General features: G+C 41.1%; 1 long non-coding RNA gene across 2 annotated transcripts; it reads left to right on the forward strand.

The window, feature by feature from the left end:
- Positions 1–13: 13 nt before the first annotated feature.
- On the forward strand, positions 14–13,075 carry LOC306804167. Of its 2 annotated transcripts, none has more exons than XR_013774820.1 (7): positions 14–636; positions 2,620–2,870; positions 3,535–3,566; positions 3,955–4,219; positions 5,106–5,223; positions 5,873–6,085; positions 12,952–13,075. It is a non-coding gene; the product is annotated as an uncharacterized lncRNA (long non-coding RNA). The 2 variants fall into 2 exon arrangements; XR_013774821.1 differs by lacking the exon at positions 12,952–13,075 and adding an exon at positions 6,430–6,550.
- The last annotated feature ends 6,802 nt before the right edge of the window (positions 13,076–19,877 follow it).

Below are 19,877 nucleotides of genomic sequence, written 5' to 3' on the forward strand. Positions count from 1 at the left end.
GTGCTGAGGGCCCGGCCCCGGCGGGGGAGCGCGTTTGACCCCGGGCAGCGCTGCGGGGCCGGGGCGGCGGCCCCGGCCTCCAGGGGAGGTTTCCCTCTTGCAGACGCTCATGTGAACTCTGGAGTGGGGGCGCTCGGGACTCCCAACGTAGGGGGGCCGCGCTCCCAACTCCCGGGCACCGGCGGGGAGAGTGTAACCCGCCCCCGGTCCAGCGCCTCCCGGCCGGGCGCCTGTGTGAGCCCGGCCATTACCAGCGCTGCTGTAGCGGGGGCAGCACAGCCAAGGCACATCCTGCACTTTCTTCCACTGGTTTCACCCGGAGGACAGGAATGTGGCATGGGCAGGAACCAGAGGTCACAGACCTGCGGGGCTGAGGGACTCGGCCGGCGCCCGTCGGGCTGGGGTTCGTGCCTAGGGAAAAGCACACACGGGCTTGAATGGGCACGCTCTGTTAACTCCTTTAAATGGCCACAAGCGCACTGCTCTTCCTGAGGAATTACACATTAAACAGACTCGGCTGTTTAATAAACCAGCCCTAGTCCCGTGCAGCGGTGACCTCTGATCCCATAGCAGTGCAAAGATTCCTTGTAGAGCCGTGCCCGCGCTGCTGCGGCCGAGCGGCGATAACGACCAAGGGTCCGTGTGCGACAAACTATTTCAGCAAGAGGGAGGCGGAGAAGTCCTCTCCCCCATCTGTGGAACATTTGCAGATGATCTGTGGCAGTGGCCGTGCCTGGCGGGCGGAGGGCTCCTCAGTGAAGCCGGCATTTGTCAGCTGGTGATGGGAGCAGGTGGCCAACAGCCCCTTCCCGGCCGAGACGGGCGGGTCGCAGCCCCCATCCTCACCTGAGAACACATTTGCCATCTCGCCTCCTCGTCCCCCGCAGCCCTGAGCAAGGCAGGTGTAGAAGCTGCATAGGCGCGCTGTGCCCGGGACAGAAGCGGGGCGGGGAGGGAGGCAGCGGTGCCCAGGCCCCGCACGCCCGCGCCCCGCCCGGGGCTCCCCTGCCTCCCGCCCCCGCTCACCTGCAGCGCCCCTCTCACCGGCAGCGCCCCTCAATTGCAGCGCCCCCCTCATCTGCAGCGCCCCGCTCACCTCTAGGGCCCCTCAATTGCAGCGCCCCTCACCTGCAGCGCCCCTCTCACCTGCAGTGTGGAAGCTGGTGCGGGGTTCTTTCCGCCCCTCTCACCTGCAGTGTGGAAGCTGGTGCGGGGTTCTTTCCGCCCCTCTCACCTGCAGTGTGGAAGCTGGTGCGGGGTTCTTTCCGCCCCTCTCACCTGCAGCGCCCCGCGGCCGCCGCGCCCCGGCCCCGCTGCCGGGAGCTCCCGCTGCGGGATGAAGGAGAGCATTCCGAGGAGACAAAAGGACGAGATCAGAAAAAAGAATAAAAGAAGGAAATGTAGCGAACACTAAAAACAAGAGGAGGAATTTTCCCCGTGGGGAAGAGAGAGGGAAGAGCCACTAAAATAAGCTTTTTTTTTTTCCCCCTACAATTTCTGCAGAAATTCTGACAATGCACGTGCTCGTTTTCCCTTTCCCAGCCCACACAAACCTGTTGTTGTTTTACTTTCATTATTTCACTTTATTGTATTAGAAATGCTGAATCATAAAACAGGGGTTAGTGAAAATGGTATTTATCTTACAGAAATAAGCCCCACATTATTTTAAGGATCCCCACACTACTGCTGTTATTATTATTATTATCATCATCATGCATCTTGGCAGGTTGAAAGGTATCTCAGAACAGTAAGAATTCAGCAGTAATTTAACATCCCACAGCAGTACTTTAAAAGCTTCAAATAGCATTTTGAATTTTAAGTCAGTACAAGTGTAAATAAATGGATGCACTCCCACATGTCTGTTGTTTTTAAACTTGTGGTGATACTAAAATATTTGCCTAACAGCTTTGAGTCGTAGCAGAATTTCAGCTCACATATACACATGCGTGTGATATTGAATTAAACCGTTTGTCATTTTTTCCATAAAAGACACAATTTGGCTCTCGGCAAACCATTTGAAATAGAAATTATGATGATGATACCACAGCTCCATTTTATTTTATGATACTGTATTGATTTTCAAAGAGACAATACATGTATTTTTGTAATGGTCTAAAAGAAGATATTCTGCCTTTTTATTTTACAGTCCTTATGCTATTACTTGCTTTCATTTCAATAAAGAATGGCATTTTTCAGAAATGCTACCATAAATTGCTTCATTTAATAAGTTGCTACACAGAATAATAATGTTACACCAGAGAGCAGCACTTCATAATTTGGAAGAAATAACATTTTTCTTTTAAGAATATTCCTGTCTCTTTATTTTTATATTAAAATTATCTTTCTACTGTTTTCTTTCGGAAGAATAATCTGATTATTAAAAAATTCCTCTTTTTTTCTTGCAAGCATCAGAACTTGGGTGTGACATAAAGGGGCTAATTAAAATGGGGAACAAATTAGATTAATTTCCACGGATATAATAGTGATATAAAAGTCTTGTTCTCAACAATGACTCCATAATAGAACTATTTCATTTATGCCTAAGCAGGTTTCTTATTCTGTCTAGTGAGGATTGCCAGCAGTGTCTTAGTGACAAGGTTTTTATTATTTTTTTGACAGGTTGATAGGAAGTCGGTGCTTGCTTCAGGGTTTGCAGTCTCTTCAAACCTGGATTATGAAGGATACCATAAAAATATGGATAAAATGCTTCCTCCCCACAGTGCCATACGTTATGGCCTGCACCCCAATGTGGAGATTGCTTTTGTAATAACTGCAGACAACATGCTCCACATGCTATTAGAGCTGCAATTCAAATACTTGGTCACTAAGGAGCGACTGGGGAAGGAGTCTCCTAAGCTGTGGAAGACAAGGTCAGTCAAAACATAGAGCAGGCTTCAAATTTGTCACAAGACAGTTTTTGCCTATGTCTGTGGGTTTCTGTTTGGGTTTTTTTTTCCTCCTATGGACACTAATTTTGATTGAATTAGGTATTTTCATACCTGTTCTTCGCAGGGATTCAGTCTGAAATTTGCAATGAGGGATCTCTAGTATACTTCAGACATAAATACATACATTATTTTGCGCCACAGAGAAAAAAAATATCTTGCTGAAATGTTACAATATATTAATAGCATTGTGCCATTTAGGATCCTTTGTCAGGTTGCAAAATGCCATTATTTCCAAACTATAAGGCAGAATTTGCTTTTCTTCCTAACAGCATGGATGTACATAAGTCTTCTTCTCCTCCATTTCACAGGATAAATCCTCCCTATCCTTCATACATGAAGGCACAGAAATGCTTTCACGGCATGAAGATAAACAAAGTTTATTATTTACTTTACATTTATGCAGTTTTCATAATCTACAATTATGCACTTGTGGGTACACAAGAGACATCATGAAACATGGTATCTCTTGAGGATGAAGGCAGAGCTAAACAACATAAAGAAAAAAACCTTTCAGAAGAAAGGAAGATCAGCTATTTCACTCAAACATCAGTGGAATGATACTCACATAAACTGATTTGTCTTCCAGAATATGAAAGACTGGATCCACTCATACATGAGGTAAGGCATTCTCTTCAAGAACTTAACTTAGGTCTGAAGATATGTGCGCTTTGCTTTACTAATCTTAGGGAATGCATGGCTTTAAATGGCATCAGTGTAAATGCCAGTAACAGGCAGTTTTAAGTGACACTTGGGGAGCTCATTTCTCATTTCATTTTTTAAAAAACTGTGCTTTCATAAACTGCCTACTCCAAACATATAACTCATCTCCATACATTAAATTGTTTGAATTTGTGTGGAAAAAACTATCATGAAACTGCTCAGGACACTGAAATCCTCTCTCTGCATACTGGGAAGCAAAATGCAAGGTCTCTTTCTATGGTCTGATTCCTGTTTCAATTCAGACATGGAAGGAAGGTTGGCACATTCTTCTCTTCTACCATTGCAGAAATTTGTCTCTTCTGTTATAACCATGGAGAGATCTGGTTGCTAGTTATGGTATATGTTCATTTGTGGTTCAGGCAATCCATAGAAGAGAAGGCCAGCAGCTGTTGGATGCCTCAAGAGACCTTCTGAAGCTAAAAATGAGCACTGCTTTGTATAGATCCCTGCTGGAAAAGGCACATGGTTCAGATTGTGTTAAATGATCAACACCTCCAAAGCCATCAGGATGTGGCATTTGGCTGTCATTAGGAGAGGGCCACTAACTGCAGGTAAAGGGGCAGCATCAGCAACACCCAAGTGCTGGTCTCACTGTGCATCTGGTGAGTGCAGAGAAGAGAGGTGAAAAGGAAGGTAACTCATCACACATCTTCAGCAATTTTTGGTAATAATATGTCTCTCAGCAGCAACAAAGTGCTGAAGAGCAACATATAATGTTCTTAATCATAGAAGGCCAAATTTCCATAATATCCAGCAATCTCAAACAGCAATGTACCTGCTGCACTAACATGTAATACTCGTTCAATCACGTAACTGGGCGACCAAGTAGCTTCTTAGGTACTGCTTGCAATTTATACAGACAATTGTGGTAAATCCATGCAGAGCTGTAGTTAGTGCATACCACTCCAAAAGTAGGTACTGAAATTCTAATTCATAGAGCTAGTTTAAAAGACCTCCTTTTTTGCTACCTAAAATTACCTTCCTTTCGATCCTTAATTCAGAGTAACAAAACATGGGCACTCAAATAGCCATTAGTGCAAGCAAGCCAGCAGAATGGTAGCTTGATTGCATGTACAATTTTCTGTGGGATATCAGAAAGCAAGTTAGTAATTTGGCCCTTTATCATTTTCTCTCTGTGCATATGCGTAGGTGGGTGCTTCCATGTGTATGTATATGAATTACTATATCATATAATTACTTAATGCAATTAGAGTGAAAACCCAGAACCTACACTCTTGTTTTTCTGACTGTTTCCCCTTTTTAAAAAATAAATGACTCACCTCAGTGGCAAGAGCCAAAATATTCTTTACACTTGACAATTTAGCTACCTTATGTGTTTTTACTGGGGAAAAAAAAAGCCCTCTATCATTTATCATGTCATCTTATCACAGTCTCTTTGTGAGACGCAAATAGCACACTAATGTTTTCTTTTGTTAGGGTGAGTTGGCAATCTCCTCAGAGATGGAGCAACTACAGACAGCTCTTTTTTTTGATAATCTTCCTGACACTTGGATGAGACTGGCTTATCCATCAACATACAGTTGCTCAGTGGCAAGTCGAATGCCAACAGTCATTCAGCATGGATGGCACTTCATGTCCATTATAAAAAAATAGAATTGAAACTCAATAATTTTTTTTGGCAAATATCTTACCTTCTTGTGTAACTCAGAATAGCTTTTTATCATAAACTGATATTACCAGTGTTATGAAAAGCAGAAAGAGCCTTGCATTTATCTTGCCAATTACTGCAGACTTTGAAAGATTTCTCAAAAATTTGCATTCCCAGTTCTTCCTTGCTTGCTTGCTTTTTTCTCAAGCCGTATGCACTGGTCAAATACATTTGACAAGTGCTGTAGCACTTAGTATCTGCTACTCAGAAGACCAAGCTTGGTTTCTAGTGTTTTTTGGGATCAGAATTTGTAACAATAGAAGGGCACTGCTCTGAGCTCAAGGGTGAAATGATCACCAGAAGAAGGAGCAATTAACAAAGCAGCTTTTGTTAAGAATAGAGAACAGTTTCAGAGCAAGTAGCGGGGCCATGATGTTTCTGTTCATCTTAATTGAACACCTTAAAATGTGTCCATCTATCTACTCTCCATGACTGTTTTATAATACCAAAAATGAAACTGAAAACAAGAAATGAAAGCCATCCAAGGCTGGCAGATTATTTCCTTGCTGACATACATTCAATTCTCCACAGGTAGCCTCCTGAGTGAGGCAAAGAGCCACTGGCTGATGGAGCTAACCAGGACTCCAGAGCTGACCAAAGGACAGGAAAGCTCTGCCAAGCACAAAGACAGGTAGCGCTAGAAGGCAAAGCAAGCCCACACTTCTGACATCAGTTCAGACTTCTGAGAGATCAAAAGTGGAAGAAGAAATCTTGTTCAGCAGAGGAGACATTGAGAAAAACACCAGAGGTACATTGTGGTGAAGATCAATCAGAGCTTTACGGAATTAAATGCTCTTTTAGCTTTCCTTGATGGAAAACTAAACCACCATAGAGATACTGTGATGTCTGTGATAAATATATGTCCTGAAGACAGAAAGCGTTGCCTAGGGGATATAACACAGTAATGCTAAATTACAAGCTGTTTTCCTGAAGGACAACACAGCTGCTTTCTTTAAAAAAATATATGGGGGATTCAAGCTGGACCTTATATTCACATTTGGACAAAAGAGGGTAAAAGTACCCACTGATTATATAAAAGCTATCTTGCAGAACTAGTAGGATTTAAGGTGACAGATTATCTTTTACCATCAGGTGCAAAATGCAGTGAGTCACCAGGGAGTGAAATCATTGCTGTGCAGCAGTGTTATGCAGCTGGGCTCGGAGACAGCCTCCCTGCTGGAGCACAGCGTGTTTGGGAGGCACTGCAGAGCAGGTGAAAGGGAGACACCAGGGAGGTTACACAGACACAGGGCTGGTGGAGTGGTCAGCCTAGCCTGGCTCTCAGTTCCCTGCATTTGGGGAGGCAAAAAAAACAAAAAACAAAACCAACAGAGACTGAAAAGAAACCTTGAATCACTGTCATGTCTAAAACCCCACAGTAATTGTCAGTAACAGGAGCTGAGCTTCCTCCAGGGAAGGACATTCTCCCTGTCATGCATGCTGTAAAGAATGCAGAAGCCTCAGTCATCATGATAGTTCTATTCTTCCTGTTTTATACCCCTCTGTCTTTTATATACCTACCTGACATGCCACCGTCTGAGACATCTGAAAAAATGCCTTTGATTTCTAAGCAGCTGACATTTTAAAGTAAGGTGGGACAGGGTGAGGAGGTAAAGGGAAAAATCAGAATACACAGTACACAGTTTAATATGTTGGGCTCAGCAAATGTGTCAGAAACAGCAAACAAGTGATAAAATGATGGAGATCATCAGATCACTTAGTAATCTCACATCTTCAGTTTATCTTCAGGATCATTGTCTGTGTCTTTGAAATGAACAGAAATTCTGTTAATGCTGGCCCTATATGTCACCGATTTTACATTTCTGTAGAGGAGTCACCTCTTGCCTCTAAGCCAGCAGTCTCCTCTCTCTGGCTTAGAGGCACTCAACTGTCCCCAGGGCACATGTGTCTAGTATTTCTTCACAGCAGCATTTTAGGAAGCAAGAAGCAAAACCACAGACTGCCAAAAAACCCCTCAGCTAGAAAGGTGGGGATGTGACACCAGAGATCTTAAATGGAGTAAAAAGCAAAAAAAAACCAAGCTGATGCTTTCTTTTTCAGGCCACAGAAATTCAGCAGATAGGGAAATAGAGTGTGGAGGAAAAAGAAAGATGGAAACTCGTGTCATGGGTCATCCAGATTTCTGGAAATCTGCAAAATACCAACAGTGGGATGCCTCAACAGAGGCAAAAAATGTTTGGGGTCTGGGCTGTGACTGCATTGTCAGGCAGTGGCTGGAGCAGGCTGAGTTAAGAGCAGCAGTGAATGAGGATTTGAAAAGAGACATCACATGTAGAGGGGATGATGTGAAGGGGCATATAAGGAGCAGAGGATGGTGGGGAGGGAGGGCAGGAAGGCACAAAATACAGGAGCTGCCAGAAGAGGGGATGTTCATTCCCTCTTTGGAAGATATTCATGATACACAAATACAGGCTTAGAAACTGTTCCAGAAAAACTCAGGGTTATGGCACTGACTCCCTCACAGGCTAGAAAAATACATGCTTGAAAGGAAAAGGCCTTCAGGTTAGGAGGGTTTGTTATTTGGGGTCTAAAACTGACAGAATGTGCTGCTGACTTGTAAGGTGGGGAGGTATTAACACCTGAGAAGGGGGAACAAAAGGCAAGGATTGCGATCCTGCGAGAAAAGACAAGGAGCATTGCGAGTAGAGGTGGGCTGGTCCAGAGGGGGGGTTAAGGATATTCATCGAGTGCTTTGAGATGAAACATGCTGTGTGTTCGCAAAGGTGTCTGTCAGTCAAGTGGGGGAGCAACATTATGACAACCTCTCTTCCAGGAGCAGCAAAGACCAAGATTTTATTCCCTGCAAAGCCAGCCAAGAAATTACTGAAATGGCTGTTTTAACAGTCAAAGCTAAGAGGGAGAGAACAAAAGAACTCCAGATGCACGTACACACACATCCATCCATCTCTCCATGTCCTCCTTTGGCCTCCAACTTCCACTTAAAGAAAGTCTCTTACATTGGTGAGAAAACCGGCAGCAAATAATTTTGCTGCTGTAAAACAAAACTATCTCTGTTTCAGGGAGGGGTGCAAAATGGGTGTAACTTGCATGAAAATTTCTGAGAGTACTGTAGAGTCTATTGCACATGGAATCACAGGAGAGAGGTTTCTTTTGAAGGAGCCAACGTTTCATAAATACCAACTTTCTGTCTTACTGGCTACCTCTCAAAGCACGGCTGCTGCCGTGGCTCCTTGCGACAGGCAGGCTCAGGTTCCAGAGGGGCTGTTCTGAAAGCCCACAAACACACAGTATTGCTGCACTTGCTGTTAGTCACTTGTCAGTATTTAATTAACAAACACAAATGCAGAACGGTGCTGGAATTAAAAAAAAAAAAAGATAGTTCAGTTTGCAAAAAAACTTTTAATATGAGGAAGTTGCTTATTAAACAGAGAGAAATTGGTTGTTCAGCTGCACTCAAAACACAAGAAAAGGGAAAAAACATTATTGTGTGCCAGGGCAAAAGCACCACTGTCTTGGCAAGAAACAAACATTTGCAAGCTTCTGAGTTAGTATCTGAACAATGGGGAAGAAAATGAACTAGAAAAACTGCCTGATGGGCTGCTGAGAATAATCTTCCTCCCCCTGCTACACACACTGATTTTTGTGTTTTCTTATATCCAGATAACATAGACTGATGTACAATAAATAATATCTGTCACAGGAGTTACACAAAAACTGTGGTATCAAAAAACAAAATTTATAGTGGCCTGCACTCCTTGAATTCAATGGCAACCAAATGAGCAACAAAAGTATAATCAACTATCACTATTCCTTTCTACCAGAAGATGCTGAAAACTCTATAAGCTTTTTCACACAGTTGCTATCCCAGTATAGGCTAACACAAAATAAAAACTAAAACACCAAAACCAAACCAAGATTTGAATTCTTGGTTGAAAATCAAGGTAAAAAGAAAACTTAAGCCTGGCTGTCTAAGGTCTGAAGGAACAGATTTTGCAGTGTTTGCTTGGTCATTTTTCCTATGGTGGATAACTTTAATAAATTAGCCTTAATCCTTCATCAGAAGTCTGCCCTTCTTCAGTTTTATCCCAAGTTTCTAGTTAGCAAACTTCTCAAACTGCTCTTCACATTTTGAAACTATCTTCACATATTGCAAGTGAGGGTCAGAATTCCCTGTTGCCAAGCTATTCATTAGCATTTCCTTTTAATCCTGTTCCTATATAAGACAAATTTCTAAATATTGCCCATATCAAAGTAAATAATTTTAAATATACATACTTAACTTGGGGCTGGTGGGAGGTAGGGCTGCAATTGTTTGCAGTCCAGGAGCTTCACTTTACTGGATCCTTCTTAGTGTGACAGGTGGAATTCAGAGTGTGTGTGCAGAACACAGAGCATTCCAGGTACAAAGTGCATCCAGGTCCTTCCCAGCACTTGTGATTCCTGACCTTCTACACCCAGTTTGCTTCTAAACACTTTGAAAGCAAAAGCACCCTATTCAAACCCCCAGTGTTCCAGCATTTGCTAAGCAGTACATGCTATTAGTGAACAGTTTCACTGCAGGTTAAAATTCTCAGACGCAGATGATACAATGCACTGAGAAGTATTGGCTGGGGGAAAAAAGCCTGTCATACATAGCAGGACTACTGATAATGTGCAGTGCATTACACTGCAGCAAAAATGACTAACATCAAAGCTAAACAGGAATGATTTGTATGGTTGAGACAAGTAGAATAAAATATGTATTTTAACTAAATCAGTTTTTAGGAACACCAGGCACAGGTTAATCCTTTATAAATATGTTCACAGAGTACATTAGACACCAGCCCGCCTACACAAAATGAATGCAGCACACACTCTGATGTATTACAGAGGCAGGATAAATGAGGGAACTCTTCTGTGTTTGATCTGGTTCTGCTCTGTAATTCAGAGATACTGGAGATGGGTGGTGAGTTTCTCATTGATCCCAAAAGAACCAATAATGTCAAATCCTGTGAAATGTAAGCTTTGTAGAGGATTGGAGGCTATGCACGAAGGACACTGTAGCTTTAGGGGCATATTCTCTTCTCTGGAATGTGTGCAACTGGCATTCACAAGAGTCATACATATCCCAGGGAAACTAGACCCTGTAGCTTAGCAATACTTAAAATGCATACCTAGCTCCACAGGCAATTATATCACTCTCGTGGCTACATCTGCATCCAGTTATCAAAGGATAGATTTCCAGCAGATAATAAATGAACCTGAAAATGAATATCTTCAGAATTTTGAAACAATGCTAAATTTGCCACACATCAGCATTTAAAAATGCAGCAGAACGAAGCCAGAACATCAATCCAAGTCTAAGATATTTAGATAGAAAACACAGAGCTAGCACATAGATATGGAAATAATCAATTCAATTTCCCCCCACACCCCCCATTCTTTCCAGCATTTTAAACCACTTACTCCAGTCCTTGCTTCTCTGAACTGTATTTTGCATGTGATGGAGGTGTTAATCCACAGTAACTGCACAACAGGGTTGTGAATTTTAGCTAATGAAAGCCTTTAAAGGCACAATGAAATGCTCAGATGAAAGGCAACAAAGAAATGCAAAGTATTATTACAGCCTAGCCTAAGTTTTACTGAGAGCATTCTTATATAGGATGGACACAGCATAAATATGTATTACAGATGATAACCTTCCTGTAAAGGCTAATTCCCACCCCTGAAGCTGCCAGAGGCAAGGGGTGGCAGTCTTATAAGACTTAATAAAGTCTCATAATGTTTTCATCCTGTTCCTACCCCCAGGAAGTGGAAGAGAACCCCTGTATACCTCTGAATCCTTAATGAACAGCATGTCCATCCCCGCATATTGCCAGCACAATTAGATCACAGGGAGTGCAGACTAGGATGGTTCAGTGAACACTTAAAGGCAGAGGCAAATACAGGAAGGACAACAAATGCTGTAGTCCGTTACAGCTATTTGGCATACAGTAAGTTTATAGTGTGTGTCTATATGATATCTATGGGAGAGGTGAGCAAAGAGACAAATCTGCCTGTCACTGTCCTTGATAATTTTTGCTAAAATCCAAGTAATTGTGCATGATAACAAAAAGGAACAATTAACACGGTCTGTATTTTGCAAAGGTGGGAAAGGGATAGCTGTCAACAGGATGTGGATGAAAGCACCAGTAACTCATTTGGAAAAGAACTAGCACCAGAATAAATGTACAACAGCTTACCAGGCAGAGAGAGGACAGGATCTGCTGCTCTGAAAGATCCTTTCAGCAGGTTTGATCTCTTACGGTGGGAATGAGGTCTTCAGTTTGAAAAATATTATTCTGCTTCCTGGGTCTGCAAAAGCTAACATTGTTCTAAAGACTGCACCTCTCTGATCAGCTGCCGTTTCACTGATCATAGTCTAAGTGATCCGTAGCCCTCTTCTTTTTCTGCCTCTGTTCAGATAAAAGATTGCAGCTTCATTTCAGTTATTATTTGCATGCTTTTCTTAACAGTTTATTCTCAGCAGCTTCTGATTTAACCTTACATGTTCTGTAGTTTGGGAAAAGGCTAGAAAGATAATTTTTAGATAGGCACCTAACATTTTCAAAGTAATAGCAGGCACCTCACACATGCATCTCATGTTCCACCCTTTTGGTAAATGTATTCTAACACTCTACTTACCTGCTTTAAAAGGACTGGCATGTTGAACCAGCTGGCCTTTTTCCAGTGCTATAGCTTTTCATGTTATATTCTGTTCCTCCAATTTCTGTATTTTCCCTGCATTTTGCAAGACAAAATACAGAAGTTTAAAGGCACATGATGTTTATGTGACAAAATCTCACTGCTAAGTACAGTATTACTGACGGTTTAGTTTAATGCAATAGCATAATGTAATTTAATTATAGTAATAGTGCACAGCAACAATCTTACTACTTATGTCAGATTGTGAGACATTCACTCCTAAAAGCTTCATCATTATTATTTCGTTTTTGGATTTAGTTCCACAGTGTCCCCTCCCCCCCTCTTCTCCACATGCAGTAAATTAATTCCATAGGTGTAGAAGAAGAAATATTAGGTAAATTGCTCTCATTTTGCCCTAAGAATTCACAATACTAAGTGAAAACCTATTTTGCATCATTAGACAATAGTCAGACAGCCTATGATGAAAGCTTGTAGCCTTTTGGGCATAAGTCCTCAAACCTGCATACTGCAGTTAAAAAAATGAAACAAACATCAAAAAACAACACAGGCAAAAAAAAAAACCAAATAGGAGCATTCCACTACATCTATCTTTTGTATTTACCTGAGAGCTTTTACTGGAGATTGATCCAAAATCCTGTGCAGCCATTAACTATTTATACATTCATGCAAACTATTGTATTTAAGGGCTCCAGGTTTCTTCAGCCCACAGCTTCCACTGATTTCAGCTGTGGCTGACAGCAATTCTGAAAATCCAACCCACAATAATTCCTGTTTCTAAAGTGTTTTCTATCTGAAGACCACAGAATTTTCTATCAGTGTTAATTTAGCTTCCAGAAAGACACAAAAATGTATCTTCAGCCAGCACAGCTGTATGCAAAGTGAACATCTGTCCATTGCCAAATTCAGTTTAGCTAATAATAAAAAACCACACTTTATTTTCTTTTCCAGACAGGATCAGACAGCAAGGGAAAGCCTGGAGAGGATTTCCATGCTTTAAAAAGAGAAATGGGGGAAGACTGAATTTCCTGAGGTCACTGAGGAAACGCGTGGCAGCGCTAGGAAAAGAACTCAGCACTCGAGCAGCAGAGATACCACCTTCACAGCCAGAACCAGATGGTTTTCTCTGCAGTGTGACATAACAGCACACACAGTAGGTCTGGGGATTTAGTGGCAATGAAGTTAAATAAGGTTAATTTCTGGGTGGCTGAGAGGTGTTGTCTTTTTGTAATTGCATCATGGCAAAAGCTCTTCTTGCTTTATTTCAATAACAAGAAGCCAGGTAAGGTGAATTAGCTGAACCACTGCAAATCACTGCTTTTTAGAAGGGAGTAGCAATGTACCCTTTCCTTGAAAGTATGGAAACTGCAGAAATAATCCTGCTTTATACTGACCTGTTGCTGTTCATGTTGTAGCTTGCACAAGGCTTTGTATGTATTTTCAGTGTATACATTTTTTTAGATGTGAGGCTAAAAGCACAAAGGGTCTTGGGCTCAGTACTGTAATGCTTGACTTTTAGGGGCTCTTTCAGTGTAAAAAACCCTTAGCTCCACAAAAGCCAGCACCTCTGCATCGCTGTGTCCAAGGCACCTGCATTTCTGCTTCTTTCAAGGATTTTGGAAGATGACCAGAGGGTAAGTGGACACACTTCTCTCCCCTTTTGACTTCACAGTGTGTAAGAGTGTGTGGAAGTATCCATGCCTGGTGGCTCCTTTTAGTACAACATATCAACACAAGGAGTAAATGTTGTGCTGGATTTCCCCACTCCTTTTAAAGCCTCAACAGTGTATTTAAGAGCAGTTCTATGCCATGAGAGAGAAAAATGCACAGCCTTTTCCACTTGGTTTTGGGTAGATGTTTCAATCCAGAATCAATCATCTGCAGCAAAAGATTTTTAAAAATCTTTTAAAAATTATTTTTGATCAAAATTTGCCAAAAGCTAGCCAATTCAATTGGGTTTTACAATACCAAATACTACCTGTCACATCTACAGCACCTTTACAAGCTACAGATAGAAACATAATTATATGCCAATTCATTTTTGCATTAATTTTGACATACAGCAGAACCCCTTTCGTTAGCCAGTCTCGGCTACTGCAGCAACACCCTGTGCTCAGCAGCAACCTGGACTTTGATAAAAGTGGCACCATTTTTACACCTTTATGCCCTGGTGTTATTCATACTGTGTACCATTTGCTACCAAAAGCCTCTGCATTCCTTAAAGCTTTGTCTCAGAAGAAAGAAATCCGGGTCAAACTCCCCTGCTTGAAAGCAAGCTGGTGGGGGATTTAAATCTTTGTCTTAGCTCCACATCTTAGGTGACTCTTCTGAAGATTTAAGGGCACTATGAAAACACTGTCCTCTTTGCTGTGTTTTGCATGGAACTTTATTACAGCTGGAAAGCAAGAAGCTGTTCCCATCCTAAGATCTACTACAGTAAATTAGGTCACTTCAGCTGCGTTTGTAGCAAGTCGATGTACAGAAGTCTGTTCCTCCCATTGATAACATTGTTCCCTTGCCTATAGGTGTCGGTTTGGAAACAAATGTAGAGCTACAATTTCAAGTGAAACTCCTGATTATTAGTCTCTCAGCTATTTCCCCCCCCCTTTTTTTTTTTTTTTTTATTTTTTTAGTTTAACCATTCTGGTGCAGTGAACAACTTCTGCGCTGCTGTGAGCTTGACTCCTAGCCTCAAGATCTCACCCTCCCTAGTGTTGTCTGGATATCAATTTTTTCAACCCCCAGTCCTTCCTCACAGGTAGGAAGCACATCACAACTCATTAGTAATTTACTGCTACAGTAATTTTTATAATTACTGCCAGGAGGCCTCATTAAATTTGATCTAATGAATAAATATTGTATTTTTCAACGTGATTACCAGAACAGCTTAAGCTGTGTGCCATAAACAATTATTTTCCTCAATATGCAGTATGTCAGTGAGTATTGATTTTTATTTTGTAAAGAATTTACTGTATTTCTATCCATGGCTATTAAGCAATAAATAGCCAACCCTCTGAAGCCTCAATTGCCACAGAGCAGATGGCAAAACAGAATTTGGGGTATCCGTTGCAAAAAGTAAAAGAATGCACATTAGTGAAGATAAAGGGTTTGTCTGGGGGTTAAGAAGGAGTGTTCCTATGTGAATGTCTCTCCTAGCCCTCAAGAAAGCAGCCTGCTCTAGTCTGGAGTCTCTGATGTGTAAGTCTGTGATATCAAAAAAATTTAGGATACAACAAAGCATTTTATCTCAGAGAACGAACACATGAACAAATATTGATGCCTTATGTTTCATTTGCTTTTAGAGCAACTGCTCAGATGGAACAGTCTTCTAACAGGTTTAAGAAAAATAAAGAAATATACAATATGCTGAACATGAGTCTATAGTTCAAACCAAAGCTGCAAATTATATTTACTTTCCAGCATAATTTACTCCTTTTTTCCAGCAATTGCAGACTTTAGCACACAAAACTGTAACACAGCAGTGAACTGTATCAAAAGGCATGCATTGGCAATGTCTTAGGACATACATCAGAGGATCTCAGGACCAGGAGAAAATCCATTACATTTTTGTCATGTAAAAATGTTTTCTGCACCTCCAGCTATACTGTTCCATGTTAGACAGGTCTAATTCCTAGCTAAAGCACTGCTTAAATAACTTTAAAGTAAATTTCTCTACATTAATAAATAAAACTGCTGGTCTGTGCTATCAGGTTTCTTTGTTTAAACAAGACTTTCATTTAGGACAAAAGTAAAAGGGGTGTGGGTCACTAGAGGCAACTCATGTACCTGAAAGGATTTTTTCCTATTTAATGGATATTTTTGATCTGCATTTTCTTCCTTGAATTTTTATTTTAAGGAAACCTGGGAAGTCTTGAGATTGTTAGCTCAGTCTCCCACCCTCGGTCTCCAAACTGGAGATTTCCCTGGGCTGGGCCCAGTGTAGTTGCCAAGCTGTAACTGTGTCACCAGAACAGCCTCTCTGGCTCTCACCAACACACAAACATCACCTCCAAGTAAACCACAGGCAATTAACTCTACACAGGGCCTCAGGACTTAGATCCACCTCAGCTGCTGCTTAAAACATGATTAGCATTATTAATAATTTAACATTTCTACTTCAGGACACTTAGCATTTGCTCTCATAAGGTTCCTTTACATCCAGGTTTCTGTTGTGACAGATGTGAAGGAGCCTCAATCTCACCAACAGCAGCTGAAAAATACCTGTGCTTCCAGACAGGCTGTCAAACAAAGCATAACCTCCCTCATCTCACCAGTGGTGGGAGCTGGCAGCCACTGCTGAATGATCCTTGCAACAAACAACAACTACAAAACGGATTCTCTCCCCTCTTTTTATTTTTGGTGCTCTGTGTCCCAAAACCACACTAACCACAGCATTGCAGAGCTCAGTACAACTACAGGTAAAAGCACTAGCAACACTACCCTGGCCTGACAGAGAGGTACTAGAGGTACCTCTGGCTGCAGCAACTGCCCCTTTTCTGAGGGAAAAGGTCAACATGGTTTAGGTGCCATGCAAGCATCAAGAAAATATTGCTCAGAAATTGAGGCAGAAAGAGCTCGAGGTCTTTTGAAGTGTGCAGAGGAGTTGAGTGTTTTGTAGAAAAGAAGCCATTTGCAAAATCCATATCTTGCACATTACACAGCATGCTGTGGCTCACTGGGAGGTGCAAGGGAACTTCAGCAAGGCTAGTTGTTGCACTAGGTATCAGGGAACTCCAAGATATGGCAGGAAAAACATTTCCTTGTGTATCCCAATATGTAAAAAGTATAATGTGGTATCTGTACAGGGGAAAACAGAAGATACATTTCAACAGTCCTGATTAATTAGCAAGTTAGTTAAGCCTAACATCAGCCAAACTGTTCATCTCATTCATAACTTTTCTTCAGAACTGGGAAGAAAAATAGAAATAAAAAAACAGACATGAGATTTTAAAAACTGGAAAAACAAGTGGGGAAAAAAAACAATGGTACCTAAAAGACTACAATACTCTCAACTCCCATGAATCAGCTATAATGTAAAATATACTTACTAGTGATTATATCAAAGAAATAAGGCATAATATACTTACTAGTGAGTATGTCCTGTTTGCAAGGAGAAAGGGTGTGCGTCCCCAGCCTGTGCTTAGTAGGTATACAGAAGAAAAAAAGAAAAGCATTATTCCTTGCTGTGGGCAAGTCTGCCTGTCTTGATGAAAATTAATTGTACTCACATTAAGAATATTCAAGTGTTAATTTTTTTCCAAAGCAAGCTTTGGCTATGTAGGTGAATGGGGTTTTGGTCTTGCAACTACAGGAACAGTGACTTAAGTGATTAAGATCATCATCATTGACAGAACACTGTATCTATTCTGTAATGGGCACATCATATACACAAGTATATTTTTATTTACTGGAGATGCTTTTCAGAGCTTTGTAGTACCAATGCTGTTTTCTAGCCACACCAACCATTTAAAAACTAGAAGTTACTTCTCCTGGAAAAAAAACTAGAATTACATCAAAGCATTTCAGTTCCTCACAACAAAACTCTGTGCTTGGTTTCCAATTCTAAAATTGTAACATTGCAACTTTTTCATAAGAATTAAATGGAAAGAGAAATAAAGGGGGAAGAAAAAGCTTTAGAGTGTTAACTCTCCACGGCAGGAGGAAGCCAGCATGGGCATTGAGCTCAGCACACTCATTCCCTTCTCCCTGCTGAAAGGGACACAAAAAGAACTCTGGCTAAGCATTTATTTTTCTGCTAATGTGAAAGTTTTCTTTTAAAGAGGAAGCAGATTGAACAGAGCACGAGAAAAGAATTTGACTCTGGCTTATTTCCAAAGGGTTTTTTTTTTTCTTGATGATTCACTGTTATCACTTGTATTCACATTACAACTAGCCTCAAAAAGAAATACCCAAAAACCAAAACCAGCCCCCCAACACACCCAACAACAAAAAAAATACACAGCACAAAAGCACTAAGAAATAGAATCTTTCCTACTGCTAAATTCTGCTAATAAGCTATATAAGAAGAGAATCATGTAAGATAAGAGTGCCTGTGTTCATTCATATTTGAGTAGAAACATTGCTAAGCCTCTACATCTGGAACTTTAGAGCATCTAAAAATGTTTTACTTCCAAGGTGTAGAACAAAATGATGGACACTGATTGAACTTATTATACTTCATCTATACAATAAAGTAGAAACCATCTAAATTTCTCTCAAGTCTAAAATGTTTAAATAGTCTAAAATGTTTAAATATTTAGTATAGTCTTTCCAGTAGTTTTACCTTCAAACAGGAGTTTGTTTGGATATCCTGAAAGGACACATAAATGTTAATTCTCTAAAAACATGAAAAATAACAATTTTTATTTGTGGGAGAGCTCTCACCCTCAGTCCTGGTGTCAGTCAGTTGTGAAGCTTATATAGCAATTCACAAACATACAATTTTTACACAGATATTCAAGCTAAAAAGAGGTAAGGCATGGCCAAAAGAAGTGCTGATAGGGTTTTTTGTTATTGAGTATGTGATTAAAAGAAAATGAGGATGGCTGCCATAGGCTTCTGTTACTTACACCTCTTGACACAACCTAGCACATAATTTCATTCTCCAGGCCTGCAGTTACATTAAGAGACAGGAAAGGATACAAAGCCATCTCGAGTCTGAACCCAAATTTCAGTAACATTTTATATCTGCTCTCAGGAGTAGATGTAAGTTTTGCCTATAGACATATTCAAGGGAAAGACTGTATCACTAAATTTCAACATAGCTGGAGCTACACTTAAACTGATTTTTTTTCCTAGCCCAGGTGATCAGTACAAAAACTACTGAAGTACTACTAACAGAGACAGATGCAATGCCTTCTTGCCCCATCCTAACTACACCATAACTTCTGGTTTATTTTTTTCACATAACAGAATTCTCTGCCATCCTTACAACAAGAGGTTGATCAATTACAGCTGGAAGAAAGCCTGCACCAAACAGCAACAAGAACTGGTTTAATATGACTGTATCTCTATGCTCTAGACATATTTTCATATGGATTCAAAATTCACAACTTCTTGTGAGTATCAGTCACAATAAGATCCCCAGTTCCCCTCTCACCTTCCATTTTCAGGACTCCTACCTCTAGCACTGAATATTACATTTTTGAGTTCAAACATACAATTCCCCTACCATTTCCCAGGTCCAAGGGGCTTGTGGGGCTTATGACACCCTTTTAGGAGATGCAGGCTTATTATTTGGAAAAATATTGAGAGCCAATCATGGAAGTGTGGTGCTGTCCTCTCTCTTTGGCATCTGGAGCCCATGCATTCACATGTATCTAGAACAAACACCAGCATTATCTGGGTGCTGACATTTAGGACCCCATAGACTGGCCAGCCTTCATTTGACACCTTTATCTTTTTACTCACTTGCTTTAGAGGCCAAGAACATGAAAATAGTAGGCAGTTTCCAAAATCACCCCACTAGCTCATGCCATTAGCCATGCAAAAGCTGCACTCACAGAAAGGCGTAAGAGAACAAACTGGATTATGCCAGCAGAGGTCAGTGGGTGACTCCCTTGCCAAAAGTTACAAATGCAGTGTATTACAAATGATTTCCCTCACCCTGAAACACTTCAAGTCATTCTTTTACTAGACACCACCATTTTGCCCTTTTCCATTTAATTTGCCTAAGCAAATGATGATGATGCTTCAGTACGTTTCCACCTCTGTGCTTTTCTCTTCAAAATACATTTTAGGTTGCTGGCAGACAAGATCACCTGGCTCTGAAGCTGAGTACTGGGGAAATGTCAACTCATGCAGCCTTTTTCAATTATAAATCAGTAGCCATTCTACCTCACACATGAGTTTCAATCTCTTGTTCTTCCTTACACAGT

This window comes from Erithacus rubecula (assembly GCF_903797595.1).
Source record: "Erithacus rubecula genome assembly, chromosome: 8".
Classification (NCBI taxonomy): domain Eukaryota; kingdom Metazoa; phylum Chordata; class Aves; order Passeriformes; family Muscicapidae; genus Erithacus; species Erithacus rubecula.